Raw genomic sequence first — 23,036 nt, forward strand, 5'->3', positions numbered from 1 at the left:
TTTCTGACAATAAAGTCATGTATCAGAGAAAATAAGAAAATGCAGATGTTGGTTGGTAAAATGTTTTTGATAAAGTCGCAACATTATAAGAAACAAACAATAAATAAAGTTGCAACTTTTTGGGGGGAAATTAGGTGGACAAAAAAGTTATAATATAACAGGAATAAATTTAAAAAATTTTTTTTTAAATTTTCTGACAAAGTTATGAGATCAGAGAAAATAAGAAAATTTAGATGCTTGTTGGTAAAATGTTTTGGATAAAGCAAAATTCATAAAGTTGCAACTTTTTTAGGGTAATTAGGTCGACAAAAAAGTTAGATTACAGGAATAAATAAAATTAAATAAAAAAGTGGTAATTTTTAGACAATAAAGTCATGATATCAGAGAAAATAAGAACATTTAGATGCTGGTTGGTAAAATGTTTTTGATAAAGTCACAACATTATAAGAAACACACAAAATAAATAAAGTTGCAACTTTTTTCATCTAACACAATTTCCCAACTCATATGGAAACAGGGTTTGTATATATATATATATATATATATATATATATATATATATATATATATATATATATATATATATATATATATATATATATATATATATATATATTATATATATATATATATACACACACATATATACATATATATGTATACACACACGTATATATATGCATACATATGTATATATATATATACATATGTATATATATATATACATATACACACACACACACACACACACACACATATATATATATATATATATATATATATATATATATATATATATATATATATATATATATATATATATATATATATATATACATAGACACACACACATATATATACACCTGTATACACATATAGCTTGCTAGTTGTTGTTGTTGTAGCCTGTAGGGGGCACTGTTGCCTAAAAAGAGCCCAAAGAGCTGTTGTGTTGATGAGGATGTCCCACTCTGCCCTCCATTAACGCACCAAGGGAGACGTCGTCACAGCTTTTTGATATCGGGGAAAAGAGGGCGACATTAACGCTCATAATTCATCACACAAATCAGGCGAGGAGGATCACAGCAATTAGCAGCTGTAGCTCCATTTTTGTTTACAGCGCTCTCATCTTATTTTGGAGGGTCGGGTCGACGCTTTCAGCAGCTTTGAAGATGAACAAACGCCACATCACAGCAAATTACACGGATGTACTTTTTCAACACAAGCAACCTACCATTGAAGTCACTTGATCTGTTCCAGGGTCAAACTGTTGCCGTCATCAAACCTCCAACATTCCCAGCAAGTGTAAAGAAGTGCTTACCACTGTCCAACGCAACCAAGTCAAAGTCAAACTACAGCACGGTGCTGCCCCCGGGGGCATTCTATAGGTACTGCAGAAATGAGTTAGAAGATACATTTCTAATTCTATGGTTATCATCACACTTTGTCATCACTACTAGCCTTTTTAACACATTGTTTTTGCTTTGTCTTTTGTAGCATACCTTATGGCTATTTTTGTATATAGAGACCTCCATTGCAGTTATAAGATACCTTTCTTGTTCTATGGTTATCATCACACTTTGTCATCACTACTAGCCTTTTTTTTTACACATTGTTTTTGCTTTGTCTTTTGTGGCATACCTTATGGCTATTTTTGTATATAGAGACCTCCATTGCAGTTATAATATACCTTTCTGGTTCTATGGTTATCATCACACTTTGTCATCACTACTAGCCTTTTACACATTGTTTTTGTTTTGTCTTTTGTGGCATAACTTTTGGCTACTTTTGTATATAGGGACCTCCATTGCAGTTAAAAGATACATTCCTCGTTCTATGGTTATCATCACACTTTGTCATCACTACTGGCCTTTTACACGTTGGTTTTGTTTGGTCTTTTGTGGCATAACTTTTGGCTATTTTTGTATATAGAGACCTCCATTGCAGTTATATTATCCATTTCTGGTTCTATGGTTATCATCACACTTTGTCATCACTCCTGGCCTTTTACACATTGGTTTTGTTTTGTCTTTTGTGGCATAACTTTTGGCTATTTTTTAATATAGGGACCTCTATTCTAGTTATAAGATACATTTCTCATTCTATGGTTACCATCACACTTTGCGATCACTACTGGCCTTTTACACGTTGGTTTTGCTTTGTCTTTTGTGGCATAACTTTTGGTTATTTTTGTATATAGAGACCTCCATTGCAGTTATAATATCCATTTCTGGTTCTATGGTTATCATCACACTTTGTCATCACTCCTAGCATTTTACATAATGTTTTTGCTTTGTTCTTTCGTGGCATAACTTTTCGCTATTTTTTAATATAGGGACCTCCATTGCAGTTATAAGATACCTTTCTGGTTCTATGGTTATCATCACACTTTGCCATCACTACTAGCCTTTTACACGTTGGTTTTGCTTTGTCTTTTGTAGCAGACCTGATGGCTATTTTTGTATATAGAGACATCCATTGCAGTTATAATATCCCTTTTTTGTTCTATGGTTATCATCACACTTTGTCATCACTACTGGCCTTTTTTACACATTGTTTTTGCTTTGTCTTTTGTGGCATAACCTATGGCTATTTTTGTATATAGAGACCTCCATTGCAGTTATAATATACCTTTCTGGTTCTATGGTTATCATCACACTTTTCCTCTTTGCTATCACTTTCATAGCCTTTTACGGAAAACACAAAAAAACTAAAGACAGAAGAAAACACTTTGGTTTTGTTTGACTTTTGTGTCATATTTTTTTTTTAGCAATTCTAAGATCTATTTCTGGTTCTATGGTTATCATCACGTTTACTCTTTGCCATCCCCTGCAACCTTCTTTTTTTTAATTTTTTTTTTTACAGAAAACACAAAAACAGCAAAACAAAAAACCAAGCAAAAGCAAATGACGTTGGTTTTGTTTGACTTTTTTTTTTTAGCAGTTTTTGCATGCCGATCATTTTGTGCTTGAACTCCAAATTGTACCACTTCAGGGGTGTTCCACTTGAGATGGAGACTGTTCCCGCGATAGCGTCAACGCGCTAATGGTCGTCCAGACAATTCGGCCTTCTTCTGCTTGGTGCAACAAGGCATTTGAGGCATGAAAGTAGGAAAAAGATGGAAATAAGCGAGGACTTCATTATGCCAAGGTCGTTAGAGCCGGCCTTTTATCCTCCTCTGCACTTATTGGAGGGTTAGGGAACCCTGTTCTCCATCACCCAAGGCCTCACCTTTGAACACACACACACACACACACACACACACACACACACACACACACACACACACGCAGGTATCTCTTTCATTTGGCCTTCTAGAATTTCATCACTCCCTTTTACATCACACCGGCTCCAGGTGGGCGTGTCGGCGCGTCTGCCGCTACTCTAGAAAAAGGACGTGAATAATGCACGGGGACCGAGTTGGCGCATCGTCGCCGTAGAAACGTGCCCGTAGAAGCAGATTCAAGGACTTATCCGCATAAATGAGTGTGGGGAGCGTAGCCGCTAAAGCGTGATGGCGTCATGAAAGGGACGTGCGTCAGTCCTCGCGTATCAAAGTACTGAAAGCAACCGCGTCAGTTGGTCTGACAGGTAGCGTCTTGCTGTTTGTCTTTTATTTCGTGCGTGGTTCTGGCCGACCCCTGCAGTTCTGGACGTGGCTTCTTGAGGCTTTTTTGTGCCAAAATGCACCAAATTTCATGTTGCTAGGTAAAACAGGTTTCGGGGGCTGCATTTTTTTGAACTTCCAGGTGGTACCACAGAGCCCATTTTGAGGCTTTACACCAGCAACTAATATTTTATGTAGAGATGTCCGATAATATCGGCAGGACAATATTATCGGCCGATAAATGCGTTAAAATGTAATATCGGAAATTATCGGTATCGGTTTTTTATTATCTGTATCGTTTGTTTTTGTTTTTGTTTTTTTAAAATTATTTTTTAATTAAATCAACATAAAAAACACAAGATACACTCACAATTAGTGCACCAACCCATTTTTAATATTGGAAATTATCGGTATCGTTTTTTTTATTATCAGTATCGTTTTTTTTTGTTTTGTTTTGTTTTTTTATTAAATCCGCATAAAAAACACAAGATACACTTCCAATTAGTGCACTAACCCAAAAAAAACCTCCCTCCCCCTTTTACACTCATTCACACAAAAGGGTTGTTTCTTTCTGTTATTAATATTCTGCTTCCTACATTATATATCAATATATATCAATACAGTCTGCAAGGGATACAGTCCGTAAGCACACATGATTGTGCGTGCTGCTGCTCCACTAATAGTACTAACCTTTAACAGTTAATTTTACTCATTTTCATTAATTACTAGTTTCTATGTAACTGTTTTTATATTGTTTTACTTTCTTTTTTATTCAAGAAAATGTTTTTAATTTATTTATCTTATTTTTTTTTAAAAGTACCTTATCTTCACCATACCTGGTTGTCCAAATTAGGCATAATAATGTGTTAATTCCACGACTGCATATATCGGTTGATATCGGTATCGGTTGATATCGGTATCTGTAATTAAAGAGCTGGACAATATCGGAATATCGGATATCGGCAAAAAGCCATTATCGGACATCCCTAATTTTATGTATTTTTTTTTATACCAATTTTCACAAATTTTGCAAGATTTTGAATATTGAAAAAAGGCAAATATTTGTCATTTACATAATTCCATCTATTGACATGTGCATTGTTGTACAAACCCCGTTTCCATATGAGTTGGGAAATTGTGTAAGATGTAAATATAAACGGAATACAATGATTTGCAAATCATTTTCAACCCATATTCAGTTGAATGCACTACAAAGACAACATATTTGATGTTCAAACTCATAAACTTTATTTATTTTTGCAAAAAAACTTAGAATTTCATGGCTGCAACACGTGCCAAAGTAGTTGGGAAAGGGCATGTTCACCACTGTGTTACATGGCCTTTCCTTTTAACAACACTCAGTAAAGGTTTGGGAACTGAGGAGACACATTTTTGAAGCTTCTCAGGTGGAATTCTTTCCCATTCTTGCTTGATGTACAGCTTAAGTTGTTCAACAGTCCGGGGGTCTCCCTTGTGCTATTTTAGGCTTCATAATGCGCCACACATTTTCAATGGGAGACAGGTCTGGACTACAGGCAGGCCAGTCTAGTACCCGCACTCTTTTACTATGAAGCCACGTTGATGTAACACGTGGCTTGGCATTGTCTTGCTGAAATAAGCAGGGGCGTCCATGGTAACGTTGTTTGGATGGCAACATATGTTGCTCCAAAACCTGTATGTACCTTTCAGCATTAATGGTGCCTTCACAGATGTGTAAGTTACCCATGTCTTGGGCACTAATACACCCCCATACCATCACAGATGCTGGCTTTTACACTTTGCACCTATAACAATCCGGATGGTTCTTTTCCTCTTTGGTCCGGAGGACACGACGTCCACAGTTTCCAAAAACTATTTGAAATGTGGACTCATCAGACCACAGAACACTTTTCCACTTTGTATCAGTCCATCTTAGATGAGCTCAGGCCCAGCGAAGCCGACGGCGTTTCTGGGTGTTGTTGATAAACGGTTTTCGCCTTGCATAGGAGAGTTTTAACTTGCACTTACAGATGTAGCGACCAACTGTAGTTACTGACAGTGGGTTTCTGAAGTGTTCCTGAGCCCATGTGGTGATATCCTTTACACACTGATGTGGCTTGTTGATGCAGTACAGCCTGAGGGATGGAAGGTCACGGGCTTAGCTGCTTACGTGCAGTGATTTCTCCAGATTCTCTGAACCCTTTGATGATATTACGGAGCGTAGATGGTGAAATCCCTAAATTCCTTGCAATAGCTGCTTGAGAAAGGTTGTTCTTAAACTGTTCAACAATTTGTTCAGGCATTTGTTGACAAAGTGGTGACCCTCGCCCCACCCTTGTTTGTGAATGACTGAGCATTTCATGGAATCTACTTTTATACCCAATCATGGCACCCACCTGTTCCCAATTTGCCTGTTCACCTGTGGGATGTTCCAAATAAGTGTTTGATGAGCATTCCTCAACTTTATCAGTATTTATTGCCACCTTTCCCAACTTCTTTGTCACGTGTTGCTGGCATCAAATTCTAAAGTTAATGATTATTTGCAAAAAAAAAAAATGTTTATCAGTTTGAACATCAAATATGTTGTCTTTGTAGCATATTCAACTGAATATGGGTTGAAAAGGATTTTCAAATCATTGTATTCCGTTTATATTTACATCTAACACCATTTCCCAACTCATATGGAAACGGGGTTTGTACTTACACAAAAGTATCATTGTCAGCACGTGCGTTTTTTAAGGCATGGCTACTTAAGACTTATTGTGATGTTCCATGTTGCTAAGTAAAACAGGCTTTCGGGGTTTTTGAAAAATTCCAGGGGGCGCCACTGAGCCATTTTAAAGGCATAACAACAGCATCCTTTACCTTTACCCACAGACAAGGTTTGCAAAATTTGAGTTTTGGAAGGAAATTATTTTGACTGTTCGAGTGGAATGTTCATTATTATAAAAACTAAGATGTTAACACCTCCCTCCGCGCACGCAGGGAAGTTTGTAATCCCCCAAATTTTGTATCGTAAACAAAAAACTCACTTGTGTAATTTCATATTTATTCCAAAATGTTCCCCTAACAGACAATGAATTGTTAACGTAAATATTTAAAGTTTTTTTTTTTTGTACAATTGTAATTGTTTGCTGGCTTTCGCTTGTTGCTAGGCAGAATTTGTGGGTCAAAATTATTCTTTGCCCTACGGGCAAATAAAGTAGTTGAGAAAATTCAGATTTTTAAAATAATTTAGAAAAGAGCACAATAAAGATTAGTTTTTATTTTGATGTATCTATTATTTAATGACATTTAGAATACAAATGTTTAATTTAATTTAAATTACTTTATTATTAATTTTAATTTACGACACATGCGCCGTAAAAGACAAAAACGTTTTGTTTAAAAAAAAAAAAAAATACACATCTTTCACGGAAAAAAGTTTTTTGTTTTGTTTTCTGTTTTTTCATCTTTTTAATTCTTTTTTAAATCTTACAATTTATGTATTTGATTTATTTTAATTATTGCTATTAGTCTTCTTGAAATATGTTTTGTCTTTTGCTGTTGTTTGTTTGATGTGATGTTTTATAAGCCTTTACATTACCAACATTTCAATGCATATTGTTGTTTAAGTGTCGGCGTTCCAATTGGAAATCGTCAAATAAATCATATTTAATAAAAAAAAAAAATAAGGGCAGTGTCATGTTTTGTACTTTATATTAATTAAATTAAAAAATGTTATTCTAAATTTAATTAAATAATAGATACATCAAAATACAAAATAATAAAAACAAATCTTTATTGTGCTCTTTTCTAAATTATTTTAAAAAATCAGAAATTTCTCAACTACTTTATTTGAGAATAATTTTGACCCACAAATTCTGCCTAGCAACAAGCGAAAGCCAGCAAACAATTACAATTGTACAAAAAAAAAAAAAACGTCAAATATTTATGTCAACAATTCATTGTCTGTTCGGGGAACATTTTGGAATAAATATGAAATTACACAAGTGAGTTTGTTTGTGTAACAGGGGTGTCAAACTCCTTTTCACCGAGGGCCACATCGCAGTCATGGCTGCCCTCAGAGGGCCGCTTGTAACGGAGAGTAACATTCACCTCATAATATTATTGCACAACAATATATATTTTTTACGTACTCCGTAAAAAAAAAATCTGTAGCCTGGCAGAACTTTACCGTGGATTCGATCGTTTTTTTGGTCTTTACAGGATATTGCTGTAAATGGAAAAAGGCTACCATCTTTTTTTTTACAGTAAAATTCTGGCGACAGAGCAGCCAGTGTTACTCATGTATTACTTTAAATAGAAACAATGTACTGTATGTACTCTGCATGCCAGCATGTATTCCCAACCATTTTGACCACAACCAATAGGGGGTGCTGTTTTACCCTACCCTTCTCAGAGCCCCACCATTGCTTTTGTTCTAAATAGCAAGGACGCTGCTTCAGATTTAAAGCGGCAGTGACGTATCAAGATGAGCGCTCAGCACCTGACGGGACACGATCGATGAAAAGCAATTGAAAGGACGGCGTGGTGGGCGGAGCGCGAGGGCACGCGTGGGCCGTGACCTTTAGCACGCGGCCGCTAACGCGCGGAGACTGAGAGGATAAACTTTGTAAGAGGTGTTGCTTCTCCCTCCTGTGATTCGCTGCATTGTGATGTTTATTAATATGGAGCAGCAGGTCCATATTCATGTCCCCAGATACGCTGCATAACCACAATCTTGTGTGTATTGTTTGTTGTGTCTCGGAGTAACGTACTTGGAGGCACAAGGAGTTAATTGTGTTATGATTACGCAAAAAAAAAAAAAAAAAAAAAAAATTCAACCCATTCTCATGGGACTTTATGATGTACTAGGGTTGTCCCGATACTAGGGATGTCCGATAATATCGGACTACCGATATTATCGGCCGATAAATGCTTTAAAATGTAATATCGGAAATGATCGGTATCGGTTTCAAAAAGTAAAATGTATGACTTTTTAAAAGGTCGCTGTGTACACGGACGTAGGGAGAAGTACAGAGCGCCAATAAACCTTAAAGGCACTGCCTTTGCGTGCCGGCCCAGTCACATAATATCTACAACTTTTCACACACACAAGTGAATGCAACCCATACTTGGTCAACAGCCATACAGGTCACACTGAGGGTGACCGTATAAACAACTTTAACACTGTTACAAATATGCGCCACGCTGTGAACCCACACCAAACAAGAATGACAAACACATTTCGGGAGAACATCCGCACCGTAACACAACAGAACAAATACCCAGAACCCCTTGCAGCACTAACTCTTCCGGGACGCTACAATATACACCCCCCGCTACCGAAACCCCGCCCACCTCAACCTCCTCATGCTGTCTCAGGGAGAGCATGTCCAAAAATTCCAAGCTGCTGTTTTGAGGCATGTTAAAAAAAATAATGCACTTTGTGACTTCAATAATAAATATGGCAGTGCCATGTTGGCATTTTTTTTAGGGATGTCCGATAATGGCTTTTTGCCGATATCCGATATTGTCCAACTCTTTAATTACCGATACCGATATCAACCGAGATCTGTACCGAGGATGTCGTTGTGGCTTGTACAGCCCTTTGAGACACTTGTGATTTAGGGCTATATAAATAAACATTGATTGATTGATTGATATATACAGTCGTGGAATTAACACATTATTATGCCTAATTTGGACAACCAGGTATGGTGAAGATAAGGTACTTTTAAAAAAATATATAAAATAAGATAAATAAATTAAAAACATTTTCTTGAATAAAAAAGAAAGTACAACAATATAAAAACAGTTACATAGAAACTAGTAATGAATGAAAATGAGTAAAATTAACTGTTAAAGGTTAGTACTATTAGTGGAGCAGCAGCACGCACAATCATGTGTGCTTACGGACTGTATCCCTTGCAGACTGTATTGATATATATTGATATATAATGTAGGAAGCAGAATATTAATAACAGAAAGAAACAACCCTTTTGGGGGAGGGAAGTTTTTTGGGTTGGTGCACTAATTGTAAGTGTATCTTGTGTTACGATACCGATAATTTCCGATATTACATTTTAACGCATATATCGGCCGATAATATCGGCAGGCCGATATTATCGGACATCTTTAATTTTTTTCCTTAACTTGAGTTGATTTATTTTGGAAAACCTTGTTACATTGTTTAATGCAGGGCTGTCCAAAGTGCGGCCCGCAGCTAATTGTTTACCGGCCCGCCACACATTCTGCAAAAATTGCAAAATTGATAATATTGCAAAAATGTAAAAAAACATTTAAAAAAAGTGTAATGAGGTAAAATCTAACAAGAAAAAGTTGCAATGTTGACACAAAGCTGCCATGCAGGCTGTTTTTTTTTTCTTTTGTCTTTGTTTATTTTTCTTTTTTTTTTGCCATTGCTAAAAAAAAAAAAAAAAAGACAAAAGACTAAAAATCTATGTTATAATGAATTATTACTTAAAAAATATGACTTTAAATTTTTTTTTTGTGGACAAAATATTGCATATATTGTGTGGTTGCCATAAAAAAACATCAAAGTTTTATTTGAAAAAAAGAGCATAATACAAACAAAATAATAGTTCAAACGTAAAATGGACAGATATATCTGAAGTTGATCTCGTAATTTAAGTGTTAAAAGTAAAAAAAAAACTAATAAAAAAAGTATCACTTTATGAGTGGGGGACATTTTGGATCCCAAATATATTTAGTAGGATTTTATTTAACATTTCACTGTGATTACTCAAAAATATGAAATAATTAAAATCAATGGTGTCCTGCATTATTGATCTTTTAGGGCTCTAATGACTAAATACTGCATATTTTAGTTTTACTATAAAAACAAAGTTGTCTTTGACAGAAAAGGCATAAAACCTTTTTTTTTTTTTTTTTTTTATACTTTATATCAACCTGAAGTTGATATAGAGATTTACTGTAAGCTTTAAATAAAACATAATAATAATTTGACTTATTTTTTTACATTTTAATGACTGAGACCCTTTATGGTCCCCGTGAGCCCTAAATGTTAAGAAAAAAAAAAATCCATATATTTTGTTAAGGTTTGAAAATGAAAAATATCAAAATGGCCCCCGCATGCTTAAATTTTTCCGTGTGGAAAAAGTTTGGACACCCCTGGTTTAATGCATCCAGCGGGGCATCACAACAAAATGAGGCATAATAATGTGTTAATTCCAACACTGTATATATCGGTATCGGTTGATATCGGAATCGGTAACTACGAGTTGGACAATATCGGAATATCGGATATCGGCAAAAAAGCCATTATCGGACATCTCTACCCGATACCAATAGTTATTTTTACCAAAATGTATTTCAAGACTTTTCGGTACTTTTCGATACTTTTCTAAATAAAGGGGACCCCAAAAAATGTAATTATTGGCTTTATATTAACCAAAAATCTTCGGGTACATTAAACATATGTTTATTATTGCAAGTTTGTCCTTCAATAAAATAGTGAACATACAAGACAACTTGTCTTTTAGTAGTAAGTAAACAAACAAAGGCTCCTAATTAGTCTGCTGACGTATGCAGTAACATATTGTGTCATTTATACACCTATTATTTTGTCAACATTATTAAGGACAAGCGGTAGAAAATGAATTATTAATCTACTTGTTCATTTACTGTTAATATCTGCTTACTTTCTCTTTTAACATGTTCTAGCTACACTTCTGTTCAAATGTAATAATCACTTATTCTTCTCTTGTTTGATACTTTACATTAGTTTTGGATGATACCACAAATTTGGGTATCAATCCGATACCAAGTAGCTACAGGATCATACATTGGTCATATTCAAAGTCCTCATGTGTCCAGGGACATATTTCCCGAGTTTATAAACATAATATACATTTTTAAAACGGAAAAAAGATTTTGTGACGATGAAAAATATCGATGTAATCATAGTAGTATCGACTAGATACGCTCCTGTACTTGGTATCATTACAGTGGATGTCAGGTGTAGATCCATCCATGGCATTTGTTTACATTGTGACGGCGGTGAGCTACGGTGTGTAGTACTTTTTAGAGGTGGTATAGTACCGAATATGATTCATTAGTATCACGGTACTATACAAGTACCGGTATACCGTACAACCCAATGATGTAGTCATTTTCTCTTTTTGAAGTTACAGTCCACTTACATGGGGGACCCAGTGGGGGTCTGATTATGGTTGTTTCCTTCTTACTGAGCAGGACTACATAAAAGTAGCCTCAAATGTTGTTTTTCCCCATAAAAAGCACAAAACCCTCCCCAAAAAGTCGGCATAAGGTGCATACCATATAGGTAAAGCTGTATTTTTGCCTTATTCCCGTGAGAATCCTGCGTGTGACCGACGCCTCAAGGAGTGGGACTATCCAGGACTAGCTGCAGTCTGCCCAAACCACCAGCAGGTAGCATCTGCCAGCAGATAATAGTGTATCATCTCCTTATCAGGTCCTAGATGAGACCCACTGGACACTTCAGCGTTTTTTGTTACGGACTTTGTTACAGCTGTTGACTTATTTTTACGAAAAAAACTATAGGGAAAAAAAAGAATGTGACGTGACTTTCATTAATGTATTGTAATACTGCAGGGCTTAACTTATTTTTACACTTGTAGACGTGCATGTACACTTTTTGTTGGTGTCCAATAAAACTATTTCTTTTTTTTTTATGTAATCAAAATCTTAATTGTTATTAATTCTTTCTATTGTTGTTATTAGCTTCATAGTTATTATTATTTACACTCTAGACACATACTTATGTTGACTAATGACCATAAATGTTCAAATATGACATAAGACATTGCCACTACAGCTAATAAAGGCTTATGGTGGTCACACTTTGACCCTGCAACAGATTCATTCCATTCATTATTATTATTATTATGATATTCTTGGTCATTATTATCATAATTATTATTATTGTTATTATTATTATTATTGACATTGTTATCATTAATATTATTGTTATTATTATGATGTTCTTGTTAATTATTATCATCATCATTATTATTATTATTATTATAATTGTTATTATTGTTAATTATTATCATTAATATTATTGTTATTATTATTATTATGATGTTCTTGTTAATTATTATCATTATTATTATTATTATAATTGTTATTATTGTTAATTATTATCATCATTATAATTATTATTATCATTGTTATTATTACAATTATGTTCTTGTTAATTATTATCATTATTGTCATTATTATCATTATTATTATTGTTATTATTATTATGAAATTCTTGTTCATTATTATCATTATCAGTATTATTATTATTATTATGATGTTCTGTTAATTATTATCATTATTATTATTATTATCATCATCATTATTATTATTGTTATTATTATTATGATGTTTTTGTTAGTTATTATCGTCATTATTATTATCATCATCATTATTATTATTGTTATTATTATGATGATCTATCCATCCATCCATGTTCTTGTTATTTATTATTATTATCATTATTATTATTGTTCTTATTATGATATTCTAGTTAATTATTATCGTTATTATTACTAATATAATAATAATTATTATTATGATATGCTTGTTAATTATTATCATTATTATTATTATGATATTATTGTTAATTATTATCATCATTATTATTACTATAATTATTATAATTATTATGATATGCTTGTTAATTATTATCATCATTATTATTACTATAATTATTATTATTATTATGATATGCTTGTTAATTATTATCGTCATTATTATTACTATAATTATTGTTATGATATGCTTGTTAATTATTATTATTATTATTATTATTATGATATTCTTGTTAATTATTATCATTATTATTATTATTATGATATTCTTGTTAATTATTATCATCATTATTATTACTATAATTATTATTATTATTATGATATGCCTGTTAATTATTATCATTATTATTATTATAATTATTATGATATTCTTGTTAATTATTATCATCATTATTATTATTCCTATTTACATTCTGGACACATACTTGTGTTGACTAATGACCATAAATGTTCAAATGTGACATAAAACATCACCACTACAGCTGATAAAGACTTATGGTGGTCACACTTTGACCCAACAACAGATTCATTCCATTCCCATGATTTATTTGAATATTTGTTTTAAGATACCAACAAAAACTTTGTTTTTTAACAGATTAGTTTAATTACCGATTGTTTTCAAACATTATGTAGTGTCAAAACAAAACATAATTATTTTGTTAATATGCATAATTTAAGTTTCTTTGATGAATGCACACATTTGAAGTGTACAGTTAAATTCTGATTGTACATACAATATAGGGACAATTTGTGGATTTTAGTCGTTTTCTTGTCATATTTTCTATGTATATATTAATATGCTGCCACTGTATTGCAAGCTACACATGCAGCGCCCTCTCTGGCCGCCAGATGGCAGTGTGTGCCGCGTGCACCCTGCAGACAGCAGTGCCAGCTCAGCGTCTTTGCAGCTCCTCATAATGCCTTGAGACGTTTGACACACGCACACGCACACGCACACGCACACGCACACACACACACACACACACACACACACACACACACACACACACACACACACACACACACACACACACACACACACACACACACACACACACACACACACACACACACACACGCAGCACCTCACTTCAAGTTTTGATGTTTTGGAATGTGCCTCACCTTTAATTCCTCTCTGTTCTTCGGGATTATTATAAAGTCAAGAAAAGAAGGCATCAAATGCACTGTCAGCTCCTCGCCGGGGTGAGAGTGCAGCGGCGTTTTAAGAAGACTTACTTCTAAATCTGTGCCGTGTCAGACACGATATATACGTGTCGACACATTGTTTGGAGGCCTCAGCTCCAGTGACACATTTGCAAACAAACAGTAACATCCATCCATGCATCCATCCATGCATCCATCCATCCATCCATGCATCCATCCATCCATGTATCCATCCATGCATCCATCCATGCATCCATCCATGCATCCATCCATGCATCCATCCATGCATCCATCCATGCATCCATCCATGTATCCATCCATGCATCCATCCATGTATCCATGCATGCATCCATCCATGCATCCATCCATGCATCCATCCATCCATCCATGCATCCATCCATGCATCCATCCATGCATCCATCCATGCATCCATCCATGCATCCATCCATGCATCCATCCACTAGCACTTGGAGTCATTGAGTAATTCGTGGTCATTAGAGAAGCTTCCCCACTGTCCTTTCATGCAAAGAGCACTTAGAAGGACTCGCTTTCTTCTTATTGCCCCCGGGCTGCCGGTTTGTGCCGGCCTTTTATTGCCATGTCAGCGCCCCGGCCTGAAAGAAGGTTCGATACGGGCAGGATGAGCGCCTGGGTGGTGGCGGCGGTTTTGCAACATCAATAGAACCGCGGCTGTATCGCTCATCGCCGCTCAGTTCATTTGCTCATTGATTTATTGTGTGTGGCCGGCAGTGTCTAACACATGTTTACGTGCACAACTGTGCCCTATTTCTCTCATTTGTCAGACCACGATAACACCATTGCACCTCTCGGCTTGAAACAACAGAGGGGAAGGATTTTTTATCCAACAGGACACTGAGGGCAGTAAGAAAACAGGAGAATTGTAGAAAAGTGTAGACAGTGGAGTATATATAATATGGCAAGAACAGGGTAAGCTAACGTTATGTATCCTGGAAGAGACTGAGGGCGAAAATAAAACAGGAGGATTGTAGAAAAGTGGAGACTGAGGAGGTATAATATGGCACAAACATGGTAAGCTAATGTCATGTGTCCTGAAGGAGACTGAGGGCAAAAAGAAAACAGGAGAATTGTAGAAAAGTGTAGACAGTGAAGTATAATATGGCAAAAACAGGGTAAGCTAACGTTGTGTGTCTTGGAGGAGACTGAGGGCAAAAAGAAAACAGGAGAATTGTAGACAAGTGGAAACTGAGGTATAATATGGCAAGAACAGGGTAAGCTAACGTTATGTGTCTCGGAGGAGACTGAGGGCAAAAAGAAAACAGGAGAATTGTAAAAAAGTTGGAGACAGTGAAGTATAATATGGCAAGAATAGGGTAAGCTAACGTTATGTGTCCTGGAGGAGACTGAGGGCAAAAAGAAAACAGGAGAGTTGTAGAAAAGTGGAGACTGAGGTATAATATGGCAAGAACAGGGTAAGCTAATGTTAGAGACTGAGGGCAAAAAGAAAACAGGAGAGTTGTAGAAAAGTGGAGACAGTAGAGTATAATATGGCACGAACAGGGTAAGCTAACGTTATTTGTCTTGGAGGAGACTGAGGGCAAAAAGAATATAGGAGAATTGTAGAAAAGTGGAGACAGAGAAGTATAATATGGCAAGAACAGGGTAAGCTAACGTTATTTGTCTTGGAGGAGACTGAGGGCAAAAATATAACAGGAGACTTGTAGAAAAGTGGAGACTGAGGTATAATATGGCAAGACCAGGGTAAGCCAATGTTAGAGACTGAGGGCAAAAAGAAAACAGGAGAGTTGTAGAAAAGTGGAGACGGTAGAGTATAATATGGCACGAACAGGGTAAGCTAACGTTATTTGTCTTGGAGGAGACTGAGGGCAAAAAGAATATAGGAGAATTGTAGAAAAGTGGAGACAGAGAAGTATAATATGGCAAGAACAGGGTAAGGTAACGTTATGTGTCCTAAAGGAGACTGAGGGCAAACAGAAAACAGGAGAATTGTAGAAAAGTGTAGACAGTAAAGTAAAATATGGCAAGAACAGGGTAAGCTAACGTTATGTGTCCTGGAGGAGACTGAGGGCTAAAAGAAAACAGGAGAATTGTAGAAAAGTGGAGACAGTGAAGTATAATATGGCAAGAACAAGGTAAGCTAAAGTTATGTGTCCTGGAGGAGACTGAGGGCAAAAAACAACAACGGTAGAGCTGCAGCAAAGTGGAGACTGAGGACCAAAGCTAAGGCACAGCAAGAGGGTAAGCTGACATTGCCATGTGTTGTAATTTTTTTTTATCCCAGAGGACACTGAGTGTCTCAAGAAGACAGCAGCGCTACGGCAACGTGGAGACTGAGGAGTAAAATACTGCAGCGTCCACGGCTGAGGCACAGGAACATTGTGTCCTCTATACCAGTGTTTTTCAACCACTGTGCCGCGGCACACTAGTGTGCCGTGAGATACAGTCAGGTGTGCCGTGGGAGATTATCTAATTTCACTTATTTGGGTTAAAAATATTTTTTGCAAACCAGTAATTATAGTCTGCAAATGATGTGTTGTTGTTGAATGTCGGTGCTGTCTAGAGCTTGGCAGAGTAACCGTGTAATACTCTTCCATATCAGTAGGTGGCAGCAGGTAGCTAATTGCTTTGGAGATGTCTGAAACAGCGGGAGGCAGCGTGTGGGTAAAATTGTGTCTAATGCTTAAACCAAAAATAAACAAAAGGTGAATGCCCCTAAGAAAAGGCATTGAAGCTTAGGGAAGGCTATGCAGAACGAAACTAAAACTGAACTGGCTACAAAGTAAATAAAAACAGAATGCTGGACGACAGCAAAGACTTACTGTGGAGCAAAGACGGCGTCCACAATCGACAATGTCCCCACAATGAAGGATAAAAACAACTGAAATATTCTTGATTGCTAAAACAAAGTAGATGCGGGAAATATCGCTCAAAGGAAGACATGAAACTGCTACAGGAAAATACCAAAAAAAGAGAAAAAGCCACCAAAATAGGAGCGCAAGACAAGAACTAAAACACTACACACAGGAAAACAGCAAAAAACTCCAAATAAGTCAGAGTGTGATGTGACAGGTGGTGACAGTACACCTACTTTGAGACAAGAGCTATATTGATGCATGCTTGGTTATGCTTTAAAGTCATATCCAACAATTGCGACAACGACTTTTTACTGTCAACTGAGTTTCGTTTTTTAGTGATTTCTGCTGGTGGTGTGCCTCCGGATTTTTTCAACTCAAAAAATGTGCCTTGGCTCAAAAAAGGTTGAAAAACACTGCTCTATACAGCTGTGAAGCTACCATTAACATGCGTCGTCCCATTTTATCCAACAGGAGACTGAGGGCAACAAGAAAACCGCAGCAATGTGGAGACTGTGGAGTACAATCCGGCAACAACAGGGTAAGCTAATGTCATGTGTCCTCAAATTATATCCAAGAGGAGACTGAGGGCAACACGAAAACTGCAGCAAAGTGGAGACTGTGTAGTGGAATACCACAACAACGGAGTAAGCTAACGTTATATGTCCTCAAATTTTGTCCAGGAGGAGACTTAGGGCAACAAGAAAACGGGTGAGGTGCAGCAAAGTGGAGACTGAGGATTATCATATGGTAGAAACAGAGTAAGCAAACTTTATGTATCCTAAAATGTTGTCCAAGAGGAGACTGTGGAACATAATACAACAATAATAGGGTAAGCTAACTTCATGTGTCCTCAAATGTTGTCAAAGAGGAGACTGAGGGCCACAAGAAAACTGCAGCTAATGTGTAGACTGTGAAGTATAATACTGCAGCGTAAAGATGTATGGCGGAGTAGCAAGGTAAGCTAATAGCATGTTCCAATTTTATCCAAGAGCAGACTGACGTCCGCAAGAAAATGGGATGGTTGCAGCAAAACAGAGACTGAGGAGTACAATACGGCAACAACAGCGCAAGCTAACTTTCTGCTCCGCCGCTCCCAGTCTGTGGAACGCTCTCCCTGACCACCCGAGGGCACCACAGACTGTGGATGCTTTTAAAAAAGGCTTAAAAACCCTTCTTTTTAAAAAAGCCTTTTTTTTTTTTTTAGATATATGCATACTAGTTTTAGCTATTTGGCTGTTCTAGTTTTTATTTATTTTTCATTATCTTTTTATTTTATTTTATTTTTTTTAATACACTGTAGCACTTTGAGGTTGTTTACTCAATGTAAAGTGATTTTTACAAATAAAATCTATTATTATTATTATTATTACTAACTTTTGCTGTGTCCTCAAATGTCCCCCAAGAGGAGACTGAGGGCAGGATGGATACATTGGAAACAATGTCAAGTTAATAAATCCGTTTCAAACGTCGTCAGCATCATCAAACCTGAATTACTTTACAGGCAATGTCACACAAGTGTAAAAAGAAGCTAAGCCTGTACGACAAAAGTAAAACTACTCACCCATGCCTGGCAGACACACGGATGTAACAGGAAGGCGTGTGCAGAGCGATACTGTCCCCCAGTGGCGTCTTATGGGTACTTCTGGAATACAGAAGGGCATTTTGACGTTAGCATCTGCTTGATAGCATTCATTTGATACGCTTTGCTACGCGGCAGTTCCATCCTAGAATCCAACGGCGCCACGTAACCGTACTTGGGTTGCGTGTGATGTCAGGACTTGTCGCGCCTCGGCACTTGGCGATCACTCCAGCAGCACCGAGAGCAGACCCGGCCAAACTACCTTCATTTCATTTCATTTGTTTATCCATCAGCACAATGTACAATTACATTATGCATGAAGCAGAGATGCTGATACCAGACTGTAGCTTCGTAGCTCGTTTTCATCTCTGCAGTCCTAAGGGGGAGGAGTCAAAGTGCATGACGTATACAGTGCAAGTTAATACAGGGCTCCAATTTAACCACGGCCACAAAAGCCGCGACCGCCCTCGTCATTTGCCGTAGTGCCCTTAAAAATTGACCAGCATCTGCGGCAAGAACATGACTGCCCTTGACTTTTAACTAATGGACGAGGGATGTAAGGGTAAACGGTATAATGAAAATGTGCGATAAAATTCCAGACGGTTAGTAATACCGTCTAATTTTTTAATTACTGAAAAACTGTAATTTATTAATGCATTTATGCAACAGGAAGTCAGGCGCATGCACACTAGCGTCGTTTGGCTTGATAATCATGGCGGACTAACTACACGGACTTTGCTGCGGAGATTTCCCCTCGGAGTAAACGGAGCCAAGCGCTTGGTTTAACGTCATTTTCCCTCGCTTCCCGGCGTGCGGTTAAGAGCGCACTGCTGTGTTTAGATGGAGACAGGTGTGGACAATATTGGAGACACTTGTCACCACACTAAAAGTAAACAGCCAAGGAGAAAACTATTTGATGTTTTGCAGCAGGCGATGTGTCGTGAATGTTGTCACAACTTGTTTATAAAGTCTTTACTTTGTTGACTGGGATGTTCACTCCTTTATTTAACTGAAAACTGTATCAGTGTTCAGATAACACCAATACTAGCTATAATGTTTTGTCATCTCATCGAACTGAACGAAGGCTGTGAAGATTGTGTATTCAATGTGAGAGGTATCACTCCTGTTTATTTTTGTTGTACTGAACCAAGAGAAGAACAAAGCGTGTTTATTAGACTTCATCTTCATTTTGTGTTTTATTTTAATATCAAAAAGTAAACACAGGGTTGTTGTTTTTTTACATTACTTGTGTTTTTTTTCATGTCACAAATGTATTACTTCAAAAAACATTCATGTGACACAGCGTTTTGTTAATGTGTTATTGTTTAAAGATATTCCTATGCAACATATTTCTGCTCAGACTCTTAATGGCTCTGTCCCGATACAACATCTACATATAAACGTACATAACTTTAAAAAAAACTAAAAAAAAACTTCCTCTATGAGATTAAGGCATCATGAAATGACAAAAAGCTGACACGTTTATATTAATTTTAAATTAAAAAAACAGTATATATATATATATATATATATATATATATATATATATATATATATATATATATATATATATATATATATATATATATATATATATATATCAGTGTTTCCCACACATTCATTTATTTGTGGCGGCCCGCCACGAAAGAATTATGTCCGCCGCAAATAAAAATAAAAATAAAATATTTTTTTGTCCTGTCCAGCTTCTCAGGCAAATCATATAGTTGATGTAGATGCCCATATCGGCTGTTCAGATTTACTTTACAAAAGAGAAGTGTAGGATACTTCTCTTGTTGCCTTATTTGTATTTGACCACTACTGTTTTCTGTTTATTTGGACACCTCTGCCTCTGTTTCACTTTATGTTGCTGGTAAATAATATGGTTGTAGTAGTAGGCTAAAGTTAAATTATTTAGTATGCACTAATTAAAGGGGCAGAGCTTTAAGAGACATTTTAGCTTTTATATTTTTATAAGATATATTTTTTGTAAGAACCACAATTAATAAATATATTTCAGTGAATAACTTCTTGTTCAAATCTGTATATAAATATGTACATAAAGTCTTGTAATTATATTGTAAAATGGATGGATGGACGTTTAAAACCAAACTGTTATTATTAATTAGTAAGTATACATTTTTTGAGCCTTTTTAGAGAAAAACATATTATTGTAGTAAATTATGCAAATTACTCGATGATGTCATGGTGACCACGCCCATAGCCACAGGTATCTTGGCAGTTTATGGGAAACACTGTATATATATATATATATATATATATATATATATATATACATATATATATATATCTATCCAAGATATATATATATATATATATATATATATATATATATATATATATATATATATAGTAATGATCGGTATATATATATATAGTAATGATCAGTATATATATATATATATATATATATATATATATATATATATATATATATATATATATATATATATATATATATATATATATATATAAAAAATAATAGACAGAAATAATAGGAAAAAAAAAGGTAAATATACATACAAAAATATATTTTTTATTCCATTACATATTTTCTAATTGTACTTTTATTAAAAAATGAAAACGATTCTATTTATCGGTTATTATCGGTTCAAATGTGAACGGTACCCATCCTAGTTGATCAGTTCGTTCCCCGTTTCTGCTCTACGGTTATCATCATCGACCGCAAACTGTGACCCCTCTCTCTGCTGATTGGCTGCTAGAAAGCACATGCCTTACATTTGCTCGTACCACATGCACCTGGCGTCGCTATACCGAAATGTCAGAAGCGTTTCCTGCAGCGGTTGTTTGCCTACTGCGCTCCTCGCTGTAATACATGCATGCATGCATGCAAAAAAAAGAAGAAGAATTATGCAGATTTTCTTTATGCAAAGCAGCGTTACCTATGGTGCGCGGGCCGCCTTTGATCAGCCTCCCTGACACTCTCTAACTAGTGAGAAGAAAAGAATTTAAAAATGGTAAAGGCTCCTAATTGAAGTGAACATAAAAGAAGAGACACGGTGTTAATTGGTAGACGCTAAGAATAATCCAGACCTTGGAGACCCGCTGTCCCTTACCGGCAAGCTTCTTCCCGCCGTTCCCTGCTGCCAAAGTGTCAGGATTTACATCCCTAATTCAACGTTTCATTACCATCTCTTCATTTGAAAGCATAATCAACACGCAAATACTTCACTCCTTCACTTCAATATAGTTCATATTAGTGTTGTCCCCATACCAATATTTTGGTATCGGTACCAAAATGTATTTTGATACTTTTTTGGTACTTTTCGATACTTTTCTAAATAAAGGGGACCACAAAAAAATTCATTATTTGCTTTATTTAAACAAAAAATCTTAGGGTACATTAAACATATGTTTATTATTGTAATTTGTCCTTAAATAAAATAGTGAACATACAAGACAACTTGTCTTTTAGTAGTAAGTAAGCAAACAAAGACTCCTAATTTAGTCTGCTGATGTATGCAGTAACATATTGTGTCATTTATACACCTATTATTTTGTCTACATTATAAAGGACAAGCGGTAGAAAATGGATTATTAATCTACTTGTTCATTGATTTACTGTTAATATCTGCATACTTTCTCTTTTAACATGTTCTATCTACACTTCTGTTAAAATGTAATAATCACTTATTCTTCTCTTCTTTGATACTTTACATTAGTTTTGGATGATACCACTAATTTAGGTATCGATCCGATACCAAGTAGTTACAGGATCATACATTGGTCATATTCAAAGTCCTCATGTGTCCAGGGACGTATTTCCTGACTTTTTTTTTTAATGTATATTATGTTTACATAATATACATTAAAAAAAAAACGAAAGAAGATTTTGTGATGCTAAAAAATATCGACGTAATCACAGTAGTATCGACTAGATACACTCTTGTATTTGATATCATTACATTACAGTGGATGTCAAGTGTAGATCCACCCATGGCATTTGTTTACATTCAAGAACGGCGTCATTAGTGTGTAGTGAAGCATGTTTAGCTATTCCTCGTCCTCCAGTGATAATGGTACTTGTAAGAAACATACTTTATTTGTCGCCATGGAGGCGAGGATTAGTGATTTAGAAGTAGCTACAACACTGCAGACTGTGAATGTCTTAAAGCAGTGGTCCCCAACCACCGGGCCGCCGATTGGTACCGGGCCACGCAAGAAATAAAATTAAAAAAAAATTTAAAAAAAAAAATTAAATCAACATAAAAAACACAACATATACATTA

General features: G+C 35.6%; 1 protein-coding gene across 1 annotated transcript in view; it reads right to left on the minus strand.

The window, feature by feature from the left end:
* ppp2r3b (protein phosphatase 2, regulatory subunit B'', beta) overlaps positions 1-18,774 on the minus strand; it is a 104,298-nt gene extending 85,524 nt beyond the window's left edge. Inside the window, exon 1 of the mRNA XM_062061713.1 lies at positions 18,751-18,774. The gene's annotated coding sequence lies outside the window, so the exon portion shown is untranslated. The remainder of the gene's footprint in view (positions 1-18,750) is intronic.
* Between the last annotated feature and the right edge of the window lie 4,262 nt (positions 18,775-23,036).

This window comes from Entelurus aequoreus, linkage group LG10 (assembly GCF_033978785.1).
Source record: "Entelurus aequoreus isolate RoL-2023_Sb linkage group LG10, RoL_Eaeq_v1.1, whole genome shotgun sequence".
Classification (NCBI taxonomy): Eukaryota; Metazoa; Chordata; class Actinopteri; order Syngnathiformes; family Syngnathidae; genus Entelurus; species Entelurus aequoreus.